The 15,815-nt window shown below is 35.4% G+C and overlaps 2 pseudogenes; both read right to left on the bottom strand.

The window, feature by feature from the left end:
- Positions 1-5,047: 5,047 nt before the first annotated feature.
- On the bottom strand, positions 5,048-6,203 carry LOC101709453 (growth hormone-inducible transmembrane protein pseudogene; annotated as a pseudogene).
- Positions 6,204-11,842: 5,639 nt separating this feature from the next.
- Positions 11,843-13,573, bottom strand: LOC101705117 (transmembrane protein 126A pseudogene; annotated as a pseudogene).
- Between the last annotated feature and the right edge of the window lie 2,242 nt (positions 13,574-15,815).

The raw sequence follows: 15,815 nt of genomic DNA, 5'->3' as shown, positions 1-15,815 counted from the left end.
TAAATCTCTCTTTTATCCCATCATCCTAAATCTCTCTCTTTTATCTCATCTTGCATCTTTATCTTTTTGTCATAAAGTACCTCCAAGAAGGGATGTATAAAACTACAAATGTTTGGAGAAGAAGGAAGATTTTGTAATTGTATGTCAAAGGCAAAGTATAACTGAATAATCCCATTTTTCTTTTTTTTTTTTAATATTGTGCTTCATCAACTGCTTTCTGCCTGCTTCATGAGAAGAGAAGTCTTGCTTCCATGTTCAAAGGAGAATCCTAAGTTCTGCTCTTTTGAGTCATGTCTTGAAATCATGATGAAGCATATCTAATTCTTAAGTTTAGAGCCTGGTTCGACAGTTAGGTAGACTGGATGAATCTGGCACTTTTATGACACATGGTAATTTTGGCAAGTATTACACCAATTTCACTTAGATCTCTGATTTGAATATTTATTCTAAGTAGGAGTAAAACAATCCTCATATAATCATTATTGTTGTACAACAGAATATTTTAATATCAGGATTATAGTCTTCAAATATTCTTCTGAAACATTTGTTTTGGTACCTGGAATCAAACTCAGGACCTTGTGCTTGACAGGCAGACATGGCGACACTGAGCTAAATCTCCCGCCCTTAAAACATACTTCTTAACAGCTGCATTTAGGAGGCTCCTTAGCGAGCTGAAATACTTGTCTTCCAGTACACATGAAACTATGTCAAAAGCACTGAATAGTTTTTCAATTCATCTTATCTAAAACTAAACTATGTCTTTCCATTTTCATTTTTAGTGACATCAAAAATTATAATAAATCAGTGGTAGCTAGCATTAGACACATTTTATATTCAGATTGCCTGAAGATAGTTCCTAGTATATAGGAGAAAAATAGTTTCATCATATTTAACTTTTGAGTTTTCACATTCACACCGGTGTAATATATATAAACTGTTTAATGGCCTCATAAGAATAAAAGCTAGCACCTGAATTAACTCAAAGAGACATTTACTCCAAAATCCAGATTATGGAAACCTTCTCTTTTATGGCCAAGAATAAGAAATAGCATTTTCCATAATTTCTTCCACTGTTCAGTCACACAATAAAAAAGTATGTACTAAAGTCCCTTCAATCAAATCTGTACCAATTTGAGCACAAAAATAATGAGACTGTAATAATATAAATATATAAAAGAGTACATAAATAATAAATATAGTCCTTCTTTACAATAGAATGCCAACTAACAAAATTAGAAATAGTGGTGTTATTTGGAAAACCTCAGTTTAGCATCTACCAAAGGAATGATTGATTCAGCAAAGTATAATCAATGAATACTAGTATGTAATATAGACTGTGATATTTAAATAATTTCAAATTATCTTCTTAGCACCTTCCCTTTAGTCAAAGAAACTTTGAATGGAAGGAAAAACTAACAGCTATGTAGGAGGAACTCTGATGGATATCTCCTAATTCAGGTGATGGAGGTTAATATGGTCATTAATAGGATATTTAGAAACTGTTACACCTGATAGAATTCCATAGGGAAAAGTTTACTTGACATTACGCCAATGGAACTGAGGTTTAAAAAGAAAACTCTGAATCTAATGATTAAATAGGCCCAGAATAGGGTTCATTCTGCAAGACAACTGCGCTGTAATAATAAAAGGTCAGGTAAAGGAAAATTCAAGGAAATACTGAGAAACTGTTCCAGATTGAGGGAAACTGGGAAGGTATGATAACTATGTACAGTGAATACTACTATACTGAATCTTTATCATAAAAAGTCACTTGAGATCTTTGTGAAACTTGAAGGAAATGTAGACAAGGTGGAGGGAATATGTGAATACCAATTTACCTGTTGATAAGCTACCAGGTTAGTGCTCTGGTTATACATTAGCAAAGCCTTGTTTGTGAGAGACTGACATTGCAGTATTGATAGTAGTGTACTGTCAGTTCTGCGGCTTGCACTTAGTTCAAAAGATAGATGGACAGGTAGATAGACAGACAGATAATAGGGTTCTGACAACCATTTTGCAAATTTTAAATTATGTTACAAAGAAAATGTGTGCTCATCTGACAGTGCTTTTATGTTCTTACTAGATGTTTGTGTCACTTGCACATCTTTCTAAGCACGCTGCATGTGTTTACTAATTTCATCACCACACTAACTTTCTAGATAGATATTACTAAGTCTATTAAATTAATAAGAGAACTGAAAAACATAGGGATTATGGATATTGGCTAAGATCATACCACAGGTAAGTTTCAGAAAGAGAAATATAACCCAAGTCTAGTTTTCTTAACAGTTATGTTTGGCCATAGACAGTAGAGAGGCAAAAAATTTGGTAATTATTATAATGTAGCTGCTATATCTGGGTGTTTGTCCCCTCTAAAACTTTTGCTGAAATTTAATCCTCAAAGTGATAAGCTTGAAATTTCAGCACTGAGGGAAGCTGATGCATGAGACTGCGAGTTTGAGGCCATCTTGGGCTACATAGTGGGTTTGAGGCCAGCCCAGGCTACTTAGACCTTGTCTTAATACCCACTCCCAAAGAATTGCATATAACTGGGCAAGCGCAAGGTCCTGAGTTCAACCCCTGGTACAAAAGAAAAGAAAAAGAAAGAAAGAAAGAAAGAAAGAAAGAAAGAAAGAAAGAAAGAAAGAAAGAAAGAAAGAAAGAAAGAAAGGTAGGTAACTGATACCTCTATAAGGAGCATTTGAGCGGTAATAAAATTAGATTAGTTCAGGAGAATGGAGCCAAAAGAAATGGATTGGAGTCTTTGTAAGAGAAGGAAGAAAAAAAACCAAACAAGTAAAACAGATTATCCCTTCTCAGTATGTGATGTTTGCCATTGCCTTGGGACTCTGTGGAGACTTTACAAGCAAGAAGGCTCTCAGCAGATGCAGCAGCCCTTCACACTTGCACTACATAGCCTCTAGAACCAGAAGATGGACAAACTGCCATTCTTGATCAATTTCCCAGGGTGTAGTATTCAGTTATAGTAATGGGAAATAAACCAGGGCAATAGCTATTGTTTGAACATTTGAAGATCACTCATTTACAAATTAGATTCATTTCATACTGGTGAACTAATGGTAGGAAATATTCGTGGTAGGCATTGTTCTTGGCGGTCAGTGGGAGTCAAGGTGTATTTAAAAATATTTAAACATGATATCTAGGTACAAAAGCAACAGGAGAATATGCAAGAAATTATCAGAAAGTAGAAAAATAATAGTAGTAGAAGTTATATGTTGTGGTAATGAGACCAGGACAAATTCAAACCAATGCAATACCTGGGTGATAGTAGTTTCTGCTTTGGGATTTGTTTATTTGCCAAGTTGTATAATTCAATAGTGTTGTCACTGAACAAGTAGGTAAACTCCTTAGAGCTTGTATACTTACTTGCAAAATGGAATAATAATACTAAGTCAGAGCATTTTTGTGAAACAATTAAGTATAAATTTACCAAGCACCCATACTGATATATAGGAAGTACTCATTAAATAGTAATTTTGCTTGATTAACTTTCTAACATTTTTAAAGACCTAGTTTCTCCTTTGTAGGGAGGAAAAGGGAAATTAAGCATCATGTGATGTTCAAAATATGGATTTATTATTTCTATAAGTTATTTTTATATGCCTTCCTATAGTTCTTCCTTTCCCCAGATATTCATCTGGGGTAATAGCAGACAGTAATAGCAGCTAGCCACTTAGAACCTCATTTGCAAAGATCAAATTTGATAGAAAAGGAAAAGCATCCTTTGTGAAGCTGTTTTTGAGGGAAGGATGAAAATTGCAGAAGAATGTACTGATCAATATGCATAGGAACACTATCAGCCTTTCGCCTGCTTCTCTTTCTGGTGTTAGCATCTATGCCTTGGCACAAGTATGCGATTGCTGGAACTATACAAGGGTACTTACATATTTCGTAAGTCTCACCTATCAGGTGAGGAGAATGGTGCCATAATGCCAAGCCATTTTGCTACCTGCATCTTTAAAAAGAGCACTTTTCCCCTTTGGTTACTCCTTCTGTGTTTCAATGTCATTCCCAGCTCTGAGTATTTAACTGTAATTTCTCAGTCAGTGACAAAACTCAGATTTGTTGGAGCAATTTTGGTATTCGAGATGAAACAGGCTCCTTGTATTACTGTGAACCAAGGTGCCCAGAAGCCCCTATGAATTTCCTATTTCCATATGCACCAGATTTTTACATTCTGAAATGTTTCTTATGGGAGCGTGAGAAAACAGTTATAATTAAACTTAAGTAGGGAAAGTATTTTTAACATACTCTGTAGGATATATCCTGGAGAAAGGGCCTTGAAGGCAAATTCTACATTACCAAACACCTGGGGGTCCCTGGGTCAGAGAGGTCCCTCTCCCTTCCCTCTTTAGCTTAATCATATATATTTAGTAAATGAACAGAAATGCTTATTTGGTGCAAGGACATAGTACCAAGGACCTTCATTTTATCCACGTCCACATTTCACTTTAAAGCAATGCATATATATTTCTTGGCAGAAACAGAAGTAGATTTGCATTCATTTATAAAAATGCCGTCTTACTCAGAAATCAAAGTATTTGCAAAAGAATCATCTGCTACTTGATTTGTGGAAGCAAATGAAATAGTCATCAGATTCTGAGAAAGAGAAAGATTTCTCTTGCCCATCCTCTTTATTCCTATTTTCTCCTGGATCCAAGAAAATGACTTTTGTTTCAATTATCCACACTCAAGACACTAATTTTCTTCTCTTGTAATAACAAACTACTGCAAAGTTACTGGCTTAATATAACACCAACATTATCATTCAGTTATGGGAGTCAGAAATCCAAGATGGGTCTCACTGAACTATAATCAAGATGCCAGCTGTGATGTGCTCTTCATAATGATCTTTTTTTGTGTATGTGGTTACTTGGAAGAGAAATACTGAATTTATTCTCTAAAAGAAAAAGCCAACCTGAGGGTCGCATTACTAGAACATTTTAAATGTGTAGACATGTTCTTAACCTCTAAACCTCAACAAGAGTGGCTTGTAGAAAGTATGTAACGAGTATCTCCCCTACTAAACAAGAGGCGTCTGATGCAACAGAAGCCAGATGCTGTAGTTTCACTTCTTTCTGTTGGTTCCAGTTGCTAGCATAGTTGCAACTAGCATAAATATATTTAATGTATCCATGTAGATCGCCAACATCGAGTTGATGGGATCATATTTTTGAACTCCATACATTGGTGTTATTTCTCGTCTTTTGATTACTTTCTGAGTATCATGCAGAAGGAAGACGCTGAAAAGAACTAATCCACCATACACTGCCACTGAGTACAAAGTGGCACCAGCCACAGAGGTAGGTGGAAGAAACATCGATCCCAGTGAGGATGAGAAGACCAGACCCAGGGCCACACCCAGGGGCACTCCCATCTTCAGAAACTTCTCACTGCGTGCACACATGGCCACAATGGACAGGCAGCCCATGATGCTAGCTGTGTACCAGGTGGCTCTGATGAGGAGAGGGCTGCCTAATATGGTCAGAGGTGCCACCGTGGCACCCATCACACCAGAATGGAGCAACCAGGCAAGATGCTTTTGGCCTGGACTCTGTTCGTATGGTATGGATCATACCAGCATTCCAGCTCCAATCATGGCTGAAAAAGTTGCACCAATTGTTACCAAGAGCCTCTCATCATGAAGTTCATGAGAACAGGACTTCTAGCTACTGCCATGGCAGACAAAGCTGTTAAACCAATACTTCCTGCTAAGTACATGTAGGTGGAATGTGTCCTATCCTTCACATACTGAGGCCAAATTACAGCTTTTTCAATCGCTCCAATCTCATTAGACATTCCCAAGCCATAGTAGCACAATGCTCCAACTCCAACACCAGCCCCTCCAGCAACAAACCATTTTCCCATCTGGTTAATTTTAAATATTTTTTCCATTGATGGTTCTAATGCTGCCTCTTTGAGCTCTTGGGCAGTTTTCCCACGGCGGATTCCAATTCTTGACCTGGTGGCATATTCCCTGCTGGGTTTTAAGAGCCATGGATTCTTTGTGATGGAACTCTTTACAACAGGGGAGGTGGCCTTGGTGAATGCTAGGTGGAAAACCTTGAAAGGTAGTGTCCGAAGACACACAAGCATTGCAGCCAGCATGGTGTTGCACAGGTTCACCAGGCAGATCTGAAATGCTCAGCTCCCAGTCACCTCCACACCACAGCTCCCCTTCTGGGCCTGCGGAACACTCTATTCATAATGATCTTAAGGGACAATGCATTTTCTTCTCTTCATCCATCTTCAAAGTTGGTGTCTAATGTCTTCAAATTCATAGCACTGACTTCCTTTTACACATTCCTTTCCCATTTATTAGGGTCATTGTTATTACATTGAGTCTAATTGGACAATCCAGAATAATGTTCCCATCTCCAGGTCAATTAAATAGCAACCTTAATTTTACTTGCAACCTTAATTCCCCATGCCACATACAAGTCACGTAACTCCACACATGTAAGATGTTAGGAGGTGGTGATTTCTGGGCAGCCTTATTTAGCCTAATAATAAAAAAATTATGACAATAAAAATCAGTAATATAAAATCACAGAGAAAAATAAATATATATTTCATAAATACTATGTTTACTTCAGCTAGACACAAAAAATAACATGCTAAAAATATTACATATTGCCTGCTTTTTTTTAAAATTACAAACTAAGTTAGGTGCATAGTACCTTTTTTGGAGTGTTTGGACACTGGAAGCCAAGGAGGAAGATTGAGTCGTACTGGTACTGTTGTTTGTGAATCTTAGTGCTGATTGCATGAGTGTGCTTAGTTAGCAAAAATTTATGGTGCTGTTAATTAATATTGTGTACTTTTCTGAATATATAATTTCATAATTTTTCATAAAAATGAGTTTACCAGAAGATAGAGGAAATATTACACATTTATCCTTATATAAACCACAAATATACAACATCACACAAGCAACTTTAAATATCAAAATTATACTTGGAATTTATCATCTCTCGCTATTTCCTTAAAATATAAAAAATACATCCTACAGCAGTTTTAATTAATTTTTAAATATATTGAGAAATATTTGTAAATAAGAGAGAGGTTAAGGAAAAAATCACTTAGCAATATGTGTGAAAACAATATATGAGAATTTAAAAGCAAATGTGTCATCCTATATTGGAAATAAGCATTGTTAATTTTCTTTACTATTGTTATATCATTCCCTTTCCAAATCTATGTCCCAAGTTGAATTGTGGTATAACTAAGAGCAAGTTTACTTTTCTCTTGAAATCAATGAATTTTTCTTAACAACATTGATTTTTCAAAGTGCCATGTCTATGTGAAGGACAGTCTGCACCACCCTGCTCCATGATATTGGAGCAGGCGGGTATGTGACCACTGAGCAACCACTAGTAGTCTAGCAGAATGGGGATGAATCTATGGTACATATGCCTCAGTGGGCTGTTTGTATCGTGAAAGCTCTAAAAGGTTCGCTATCAATAGTCTAGCACAATCATGGGAGTTAAAAAGTATTTTTTATATCAACCCAAGTACATGTATGATTAAAGTAGACATGTGAGTGTTCTAGTCTGTGATGAATAGAATATAACACATGTATTCTACCAAGTACTTTTGCTTCAACTGAAGCCTGTTTGTAAACTAACCCAGATAAGTGACTCTTCAGAAAAGTTTCAGGCTAGTTTCAAGGAAGAAGGTATATTCTGGTGGAATGCTAGTACTTCATATACAGGGAGGTTTACAAAATGAACTTTACACTTACTATGATTAAGTGGAAGTCAGTTATGATTCCTAAGATAAATTTTAACACGAGAAGCCTAAATCACTTAGCTTTAGAATCCCTGTGAATGTGTATGCCTACTGCCTCTTCCTGCAATAAAGTTTATGAGGAAAATAATACACTCTCTGATAACCTATAGTTTTCAAGATATTGAATAATTTTCTCCAATTTAGACTGTTCCTTTCTTGTTAACCACTGTCTTCATCAATGAAAAATAATGAGAATCTACCACATAGTAAAATAACATGCTGAGCTCACAGTAAATGAATGAGTGTATGGGTGAAATCAGGATAAAAGGAATATACCTAAGCTGGCAGATTTTACATTATCTTCAATGTAAATACCTGAGTAATAGACAGCTGCCTCAAAATCAATACTTTGATGGTTTTAAGCATTTTGAACATAAAACCTATTTATGACAAAAAAAACTCCCTGGAGGCTTCAATGGCATTAAATAGTCAGGAGAGTTTGGATTGACAGCCTGAACCAAGCCTAGGGTGTCTGACTGCTTCATTCCTTTATACAAATGAACATGAGCATTTCTGGATATTAAAATATATGCTATCAATTAATATAGACAGATTGTTTCCTGGATTATAATAACATTGTGATTATTAACAAATGCAAATAATATTCCCATGTATTTGTCAAATACCCATGAAGCCCAAATATCACAGCAGCCAAACATCTCCCAAGGGCAGAATGATCATTCTTCTTTTGTTGACCCTCTCTTTACCTTTATTTGCAAAGAATTTGTAACACAGACCACATTTAAAACACTACAGATAATAAGGAGTTTACTCTTCAGAACTCATTATCCAGTATCCCAGTTAGAGCATCTGTTTAATCAAAGGCATCTACCACTGAGGACCTACTGTGTATCAGATATTTTCATAGATACTAAAATTCAAATACAATTATATTGTTATCCTTGTCTATCAACCATTGGAAACTTTCCCGTCTACCATCTGCCTGACAATCATATCATGTTGACCATATACATGTTGACCAAACACTGCTGAGTGGTTCTAGCCTTCCCAGAGAAATAAAAGAAGAAAAAAATATCTCTCAATTTGGCCTTGAAAACCAGCCATGACTATTCTCAGCTCAAACTTGTATTCTACCTTCTGGTGGTCTGGCATCACATTTAGCAAATGTAGCAGAATCCAAGAACTATCCTTATCTTTGGAAAACCGCCAGTGGCTTACCAGAAAGAATTCTTTCCTGAAAAGGACAGTCTTTGGCAGGCACCAGCTCTGACCAGTCTAACATTATGCTTTTTCTTTTTTGTCCTCAGTCGAAAGAGAAGTAGAGAAGCCTTAAGATAGAAAGAGTATGTGCCAGGCAGAGGAATGGAGTTGGCAAAAATTCTTTTCTATGCAAACACCCAAAGCCAAGTGTTGTAGACTGTACACCAGAGCTGATTTTAAGAACCAGAATCCAGAATGACAACCTTGAGCAGAATTATATTCACATGCTCATATGACCCCTAGAAAGAAATGTTCAATTTCTCACTCATTTGCCTAAATACTCAGTTTAATGAGTAACATAAGTAATCTCACAGTTCTTAGAAACTAGATGTAATGACTAGTAGAAAAGAAACTTCTGCCTTCAAGAAGATAATATTGTTATGAGTTTGTAGCTTAATTCTGAAAGAGCAATGCTTAGGGCATACTTTGGAGCAGTAGAAAAATTGTCAACTTAAGCTTTGCAGACAGCCTTAAGTGAGTTTATGCCATGGAACCCTTTTCTGACTAAGATAATTTAGACAAGTTAAACAAACTGTCTGGATTTCTTCATGATCAAACTGGGGTACAAATTCTATGTACCTAGTACCCTTGTTGCTATGGTTAAGTAAAATAAACCAATGTCTTACAAATGAGAGGTAGTAAAATGAAAATTTATTTTTGTAGCATTATTCTATGAATGGTGGATATGTTTTAGATTAGAGAAATTGCACAGAATTTCTACATCACTGAAAAGAGAGAAAAGATGTCCTATTTTTTGGTATATGAAGAAAAAAAATATGAAAACACAAATTACTTAACACAGAACATAACTCATTCCAAGAATTCAAAATGCACGAACTACTTAATTATGTCTCAAGGATGGGGGGTGTTCAAGTAATTTTCTGTATGATATTTATATTGAGAGGCACATTTGTGTGTGATATCTCTTAAAGATCTGACTTGATATTTTGAATCAATCAGTTCCACAGACATCAGAAAAAGTAGCTACAAATGGCAAGTATTCAATGTTCCAGACACAAACACTAGAAAAAAGGTATACTACTGGAAGGGCTGAAAAATTCAATCCCAAAATAAAGACACAACCATTTTCCAAAAGGAATTTCATATTAGCATATTAGTGATTATTCTTTAAAGTCCTCATTATAGTCATTCTTTTGCAACTGAAAATAAGCAGGTGTAGTATCTTGGGAGAGTTGGAATGAATAAAGTGGTGCATTACTGATGACTTTTTAGAACAATAATTAGCTTGTCACAAGAGATGTATAAAATACCAAAATTTTACAAGCTTTAGAATCATAATGACCTTGATTTGAACAAGATTGCACAGTTTTAAAATTATATGATACTGAGTGATACTCTTAGGCTTTATTATTCTATTCTTTCATTTATAAAGTTGAGCATACAAACACGAGTATATTTGTACATATAAGCATGTGCACACATACATATATATGTGTATGTATGTGTGCATGAATAAATGTAACATTGCATTCTAATTAATTTATTTGTGCTTGTACACTCAAGAGGCAACCTTTAACTTGGTTAATATTCTAACCTGACAGAAAACAATGTGAAGGACAGTGGTTAGGACGATCAGTGTATAAACTGAGCTGAGTTATGTAGAATGTGTTCCCAACTGTTGTTCCTGTGCTTTGTAATTTCAAGAGTGAGGCTCCCTGAGAGGCAAAAAGGGTGCTTTCATAGAAAATGGGGCAAACAGGAAACAGACGATGTAGGATAAAACATACAGGAAAGACATAATTTTTTCCTCATGCTAGCCAGTGTTTGCTTCTGAATGCTAATGCTTCGGGTGCTGTCACAGAGGCACACTGTGAAGTGGGACTTTCTGTTTTCTTCCTATCGTCTTTGTTCCAATTGGCCAGGATAACTCAGTGGTAAGGTCATCCATCATAGCTTCATGATCTTGGGTAGTCATGGAATATGAGCGGTCACTTCTAAGATGTATTTCTATATATTTGAAAGAAGTCATGGTTTGTAGGGATATATTTTATCACATAATATTTTCCCTTTGTGGTTTGACCTCTCTCCATCTCTCCCACACAATTTTCTACTCGATTCTCTCCGTTTTTGTAATATATTCCTTATTCTATGGACATAAAGGTTGTCTGATTGCATCCAGACATCTTTAATTCACACACTTACAAATATATGAATGTAAGTAAGGTGGCAGATATATTCAGGATATATAATTAATTTACATATATAGTACATCACCGTTACCATGATTTTTGTGTGCTTGGTGAAAATATTTAAGATTTTTTCCTTCTAACAAATTTCAGGTATAAAATACAGTACTATTAACTATATTCACGGTGTTTTAGAGTTCTAGAATTTATTTTCTGGCAAAATTGAAACTTTGTAGCCATTAATCAATATTTGTCTTTCTATATTTCCTGCCACAGGAAATACTTAATTTATTCTTCTATGAATTTGACTACTTTAGATCTCACATGTAAGTGAGACCATGCACAGTAGTTGTCTTTCTGTGTCTGGGTTATTTCATTTCAAATGAATCCATTTTATTGAAAATGTCAAGATTTCTTTCTTTTATGACAGTCAAATAATAACTTATTATGCTATGTATCTGGGTATGTGTGTATACACACATAGAAAATATAATATATATAATATTTCTCTCTTAAAACACTCTTACATATAAAAATACGTGAAACATATCCATTAATTCACTTGTTGAACAGTTAAATTGTTCCATGTCTTGTCTAACGTAAATAATACTAAAGTGAACATGAGACTGCAGAAATCTCCCCAGGACAATGATTTCCTTTCTTTTGGATATAAATGCAAAAATGAGATTTCTGGATCAGAAGATAGGTCCAGTTATATTTTTTCGGAAACTCAATGCTCTTTTCCATAATTACTACATTTATATTTCTATCAACCAAATGCATAGGTTCTCTTGTTTCCACGTATTCATCAACACTATCTTTTTTCTTTCTTTCTGATAATAGCCATTCTAACAGATGTGAAGTCATTTTTCACTGTGGCTTTGATTTGCATTTCCCTGATGATTAAGTATTTTAATACATGTTGACAATTTTCATATCTTATTTTAAGAAATATTCAAGTTCTCCACCCATTTTAATCGAGTTATTTGTTTGATATATAGTTATGAGCTTTTTACATATTAACCACTTAACAGATACACTGGTTGAAAATATATTCTCACATTCTTAGGATGCCTTCTCTCTTTACTGATTTTTTTCTTTGCAGTCCCAGAGCTTTTTATTTTGATGTAATCAAACTACACTTAGTAATTTTGCTTTATTGCCTGTGCTTGTGTTATATGCAAGACAGAATTTCCCAGTCCAATGTCCTAAAGATTTTCCCTATCCTTTCTTCTAACAGTTACAGCTTCTGCACTTTTTTTCCTTAAAATTTTAATTTTTATTAGTACATATTTGCAGTACATAATGATTACATTATTCGTAGGGACTTGGTATATGTACATAACTCATCTGAATTCTTTTTATGACCCCTTTCTTACCCCTCCCTCCTAACTCCCTCCATCTCTTGGTCTTAAGCTTAAGTCTCTAATCCATTTTGACTTGATTTGTGCATGTGATGGGAGATAGGGTCTTAAGTAGCTAGGGTTGCTGGTGTCTGCAGCAGTGGTGAAGGCCACTGGGGTCTTCATGTTCTCCATTTCCCACACTGTGGGGAGTCACTCTTAGCACCAAGCAGTGCCACCCTGGGGATGGAGTGATGAAGGATAAATACATGCTACAAGTTGTATGCAGTCAGGCTCAGTTTCAATGCTCCTTTAAAAATTTGTTTTCACTATTTTATTTTTGCATACATATTTGGTTAAAAAATCAGTGAATTTCTAGGCCTGGTTTGGGTGACTGAAGAGCCGTTATACATAGTTTATATTGTGTAGACCCAAGGTGTGCTGTAAATACAGTCTGAAGTAAAAAGGGAAATAACATCTTTCCAAAGATAGGCTTGGATATTCTAATCCAGTATGTTAAGATGTTTCCTTTCTATAGTACCAGGGCTGATTAATACCTGACTGCTAGGGCCCCATGTAGAGGTATAGCCAAGAAAGCAGGTGCAGACCACCAAAAACTAAACCATTCAGTCCAGCCTTTGTCGTGGCACAGGTTTCACAATTCAAATCACCTGTACTCAGAGGTAAACTTACAAAACTTGCATAAGAGACATTTGCTGACAAAAACGCGATCACCACCATTTATAAGCCAGCAGCTCAATAAGCCTTTGTCACATTCAAGGTGCGCTGAAAAAGAGTGTTTGCTATCAGACCACAGAAAGCAGCGTTAAGTCCAATATATGTTGATCCATTTTCAAGTAGACTCCTGTCTGTTTCTGAAAGTTGCTTAATTTTTCTGGCTAGGATACCAGTTAAGTTTTCCTTGATAGTATCATCTGGTTTATGATTTTCCAACTTGAGCCTTAGACTCGCCTCCCACATTCTTCTTCCTCCACCACACCATGGTTTACTGCAACCTTTGGTCCACTAACCAGGGTGCAGCCATCTTTAGCGGACACGTGACTCTGCCCTCAATGCTCCTTTTGGTTGCTACAGCTTCACTGTTGTACATTTCTTCTTTTTTATTGGTAAGCAGTTGCTCAATCACTTATGTAGGGTAGATGAGAGTCGGGACCTCCTTGTTCACCCTCTCTCTGAAATCAATTTTCTCTTTTGTGTTCATTTGGCTCTTCCTTCCTTTATGTTTATTATTACTACTACTCTTTCTCTTGAGCTTGTATTTCAGGTAAGGGGAAAGTTAAAGGGGATGTATCTCAGTTACGACTCTATCTACTATGTCCAGCACAATTCCTGTCATACTGGAAGAGACAACCTGTATACATGTAGCGTAGTATTAGAAAATCTCATGCTCCTCAAACTGTTTTTTTTTCTACTTCTGAGTGCTTCTCTTTGTAGAATACCTACCGTCTGCTATGTTTCTTGTATTTGGCTAAATGCTCTTTGTGGACTATCTTAGTACTCATCATATTTCTATGAATTAATTTGCCCATCCATAAAGTGAAAATAATAACTATATCAAAGTGTTAAGAAAACAATTATTTCAAACTCATAAATTTATGGAAAGCTACTAATGTGTTATTGGAACCCAGGTGAAAAGACAGAAAAGATTGCCAGTTTCAGCTAGAGATGTAAGCTTGCTGACTTTTTAACAGCAACTTAGTGAGAGACACTTACTAGAGCCACCCAGCAAAATTTCTCTTATATTACATAATTCTACAACCACATAAGATAATAAAGATTTGGTTTCAGCTAACCAGTTTGGAATAGTAGATACTTAAAACAATCCCAAGGCCCTTTGACCACCACAGAAGAATCCAACATCACTTCCTTTTCAACTTTCCAATTTTCCTTTCTTTCTTCCTTAATTTCATTATTCTTTTTTTCATTTCTTATGCAAGAAAGGAATGTTTGATTCTCAAACTCCTCAAAATATCAAAACTTTCAGCTTTTCCCCTATACTACATGAAATTTTACAAAACAATAGCACCTAAATATGGTACTTTCAGAATGAAGTGGCCAAAATTGAGGTAATCTGGATTGTAAAGAAGACATCATTGAGAAGAGAAGATAGATAGCCAGGGAGTGACTCAGAGGACTGATGCACCATCTCCGGAGAGCTCCACAGCCATAGCATCTGTGGCTGTGCTGAGAGGCTTTTAACTTTCCTTTCTTTTCTTTCTAAGAAAAAATAACTCTCAGGAGAATATTCTTCTGATAACTTTCACCATTAAACTTAATAACCTGACCATAAAACTTCAAGATAAAATGTTCACTTCCTCTTATTGGTGTACAGAAGTTTACATATTTAACATTATTTAATGCTGGAGGGAGATCCTACCTATAACACCAAGACTTGAAGGTGAGTTGCAGCCATGTCCATATGGGTATATATATAAGAAACAGAAATAACTTGTGTTTTCTATCCTGGAGATGATAGTTACTTTTGGATTCCAAATGTTGTCTTTCATATAAAGTGTTAAAACGCTGAGATAAATAGGAAATTAAACCTGGATTCTAGCCTTCTGACACAGTAAATTTAAGTTTTAACAGAATCAGAAGCCCAGATTATACACAGGAATAAAATGGATGTCATCACTAAAACAAAAAGAAGAGATAGGCTGCTTTTTTGATCCCAAATGATTTCCACTGCAAAGAAGAACACATGTCAAAGGGTGAATGATGATATGTACAGATCTAGAAAACTGAAGGAAAATAAGATTATTAAATTGGCTTGTATTATGTATAATATGACTCTTCCTATTTTTAAAAAAGTATTGGTTATATTACAAACTACCTATTCCTCTTCTCTATGAATAGTATGTGTCACCATCTACAAAGAAATAGTGACTTTTATGTGTATTTTCTATTTTTAAAGTAAATTTATTGATAAAGCACCTTATAGAAACAATTATTATAAAGCAAAAACCTACATTAACTAAAAGTGTAAATAATGTTCAAATGCTATAAATGATAATGCGAAATAGGAAGAAAAGGTCTAAAGGAGTTGGGGAAGTGGGATGGGTAGGGGAAAGGAAAGAAGGGAAATGGAAGAATATGAGAAAAAAATGGAAACAAAGTCTCTGTAAATAGGGAAGGGTGGAGGGGGTAAAGGGAGGGCAGGGAAATGGGGAAAAAATAGGATACATTATGTAAAGATACAAGATTCCAACGATGAATGTAACTGTAAAATGTACCAATAAGCTTAATGAAAAAATAAAAATAAAATTTAAAA

This window comes from Heterocephalus glaber, unplaced genomic scaffold (assembly GCF_053883595.1).
Source record: "Heterocephalus glaber isolate CG9 unplaced genomic scaffold, H.glaber_assembly_v1.0 deba00000071, whole genome shotgun sequence".
In the NCBI taxonomy this organism is placed as follows: Eukaryota; Metazoa; Chordata; class Mammalia; order Rodentia; family Bathyergidae; genus Heterocephalus; species Heterocephalus glaber.
The sequence above is the reverse complement of the archived record's forward strand: the minus strand, read 5'-3'. Positions and strand labels throughout refer to the sequence as shown.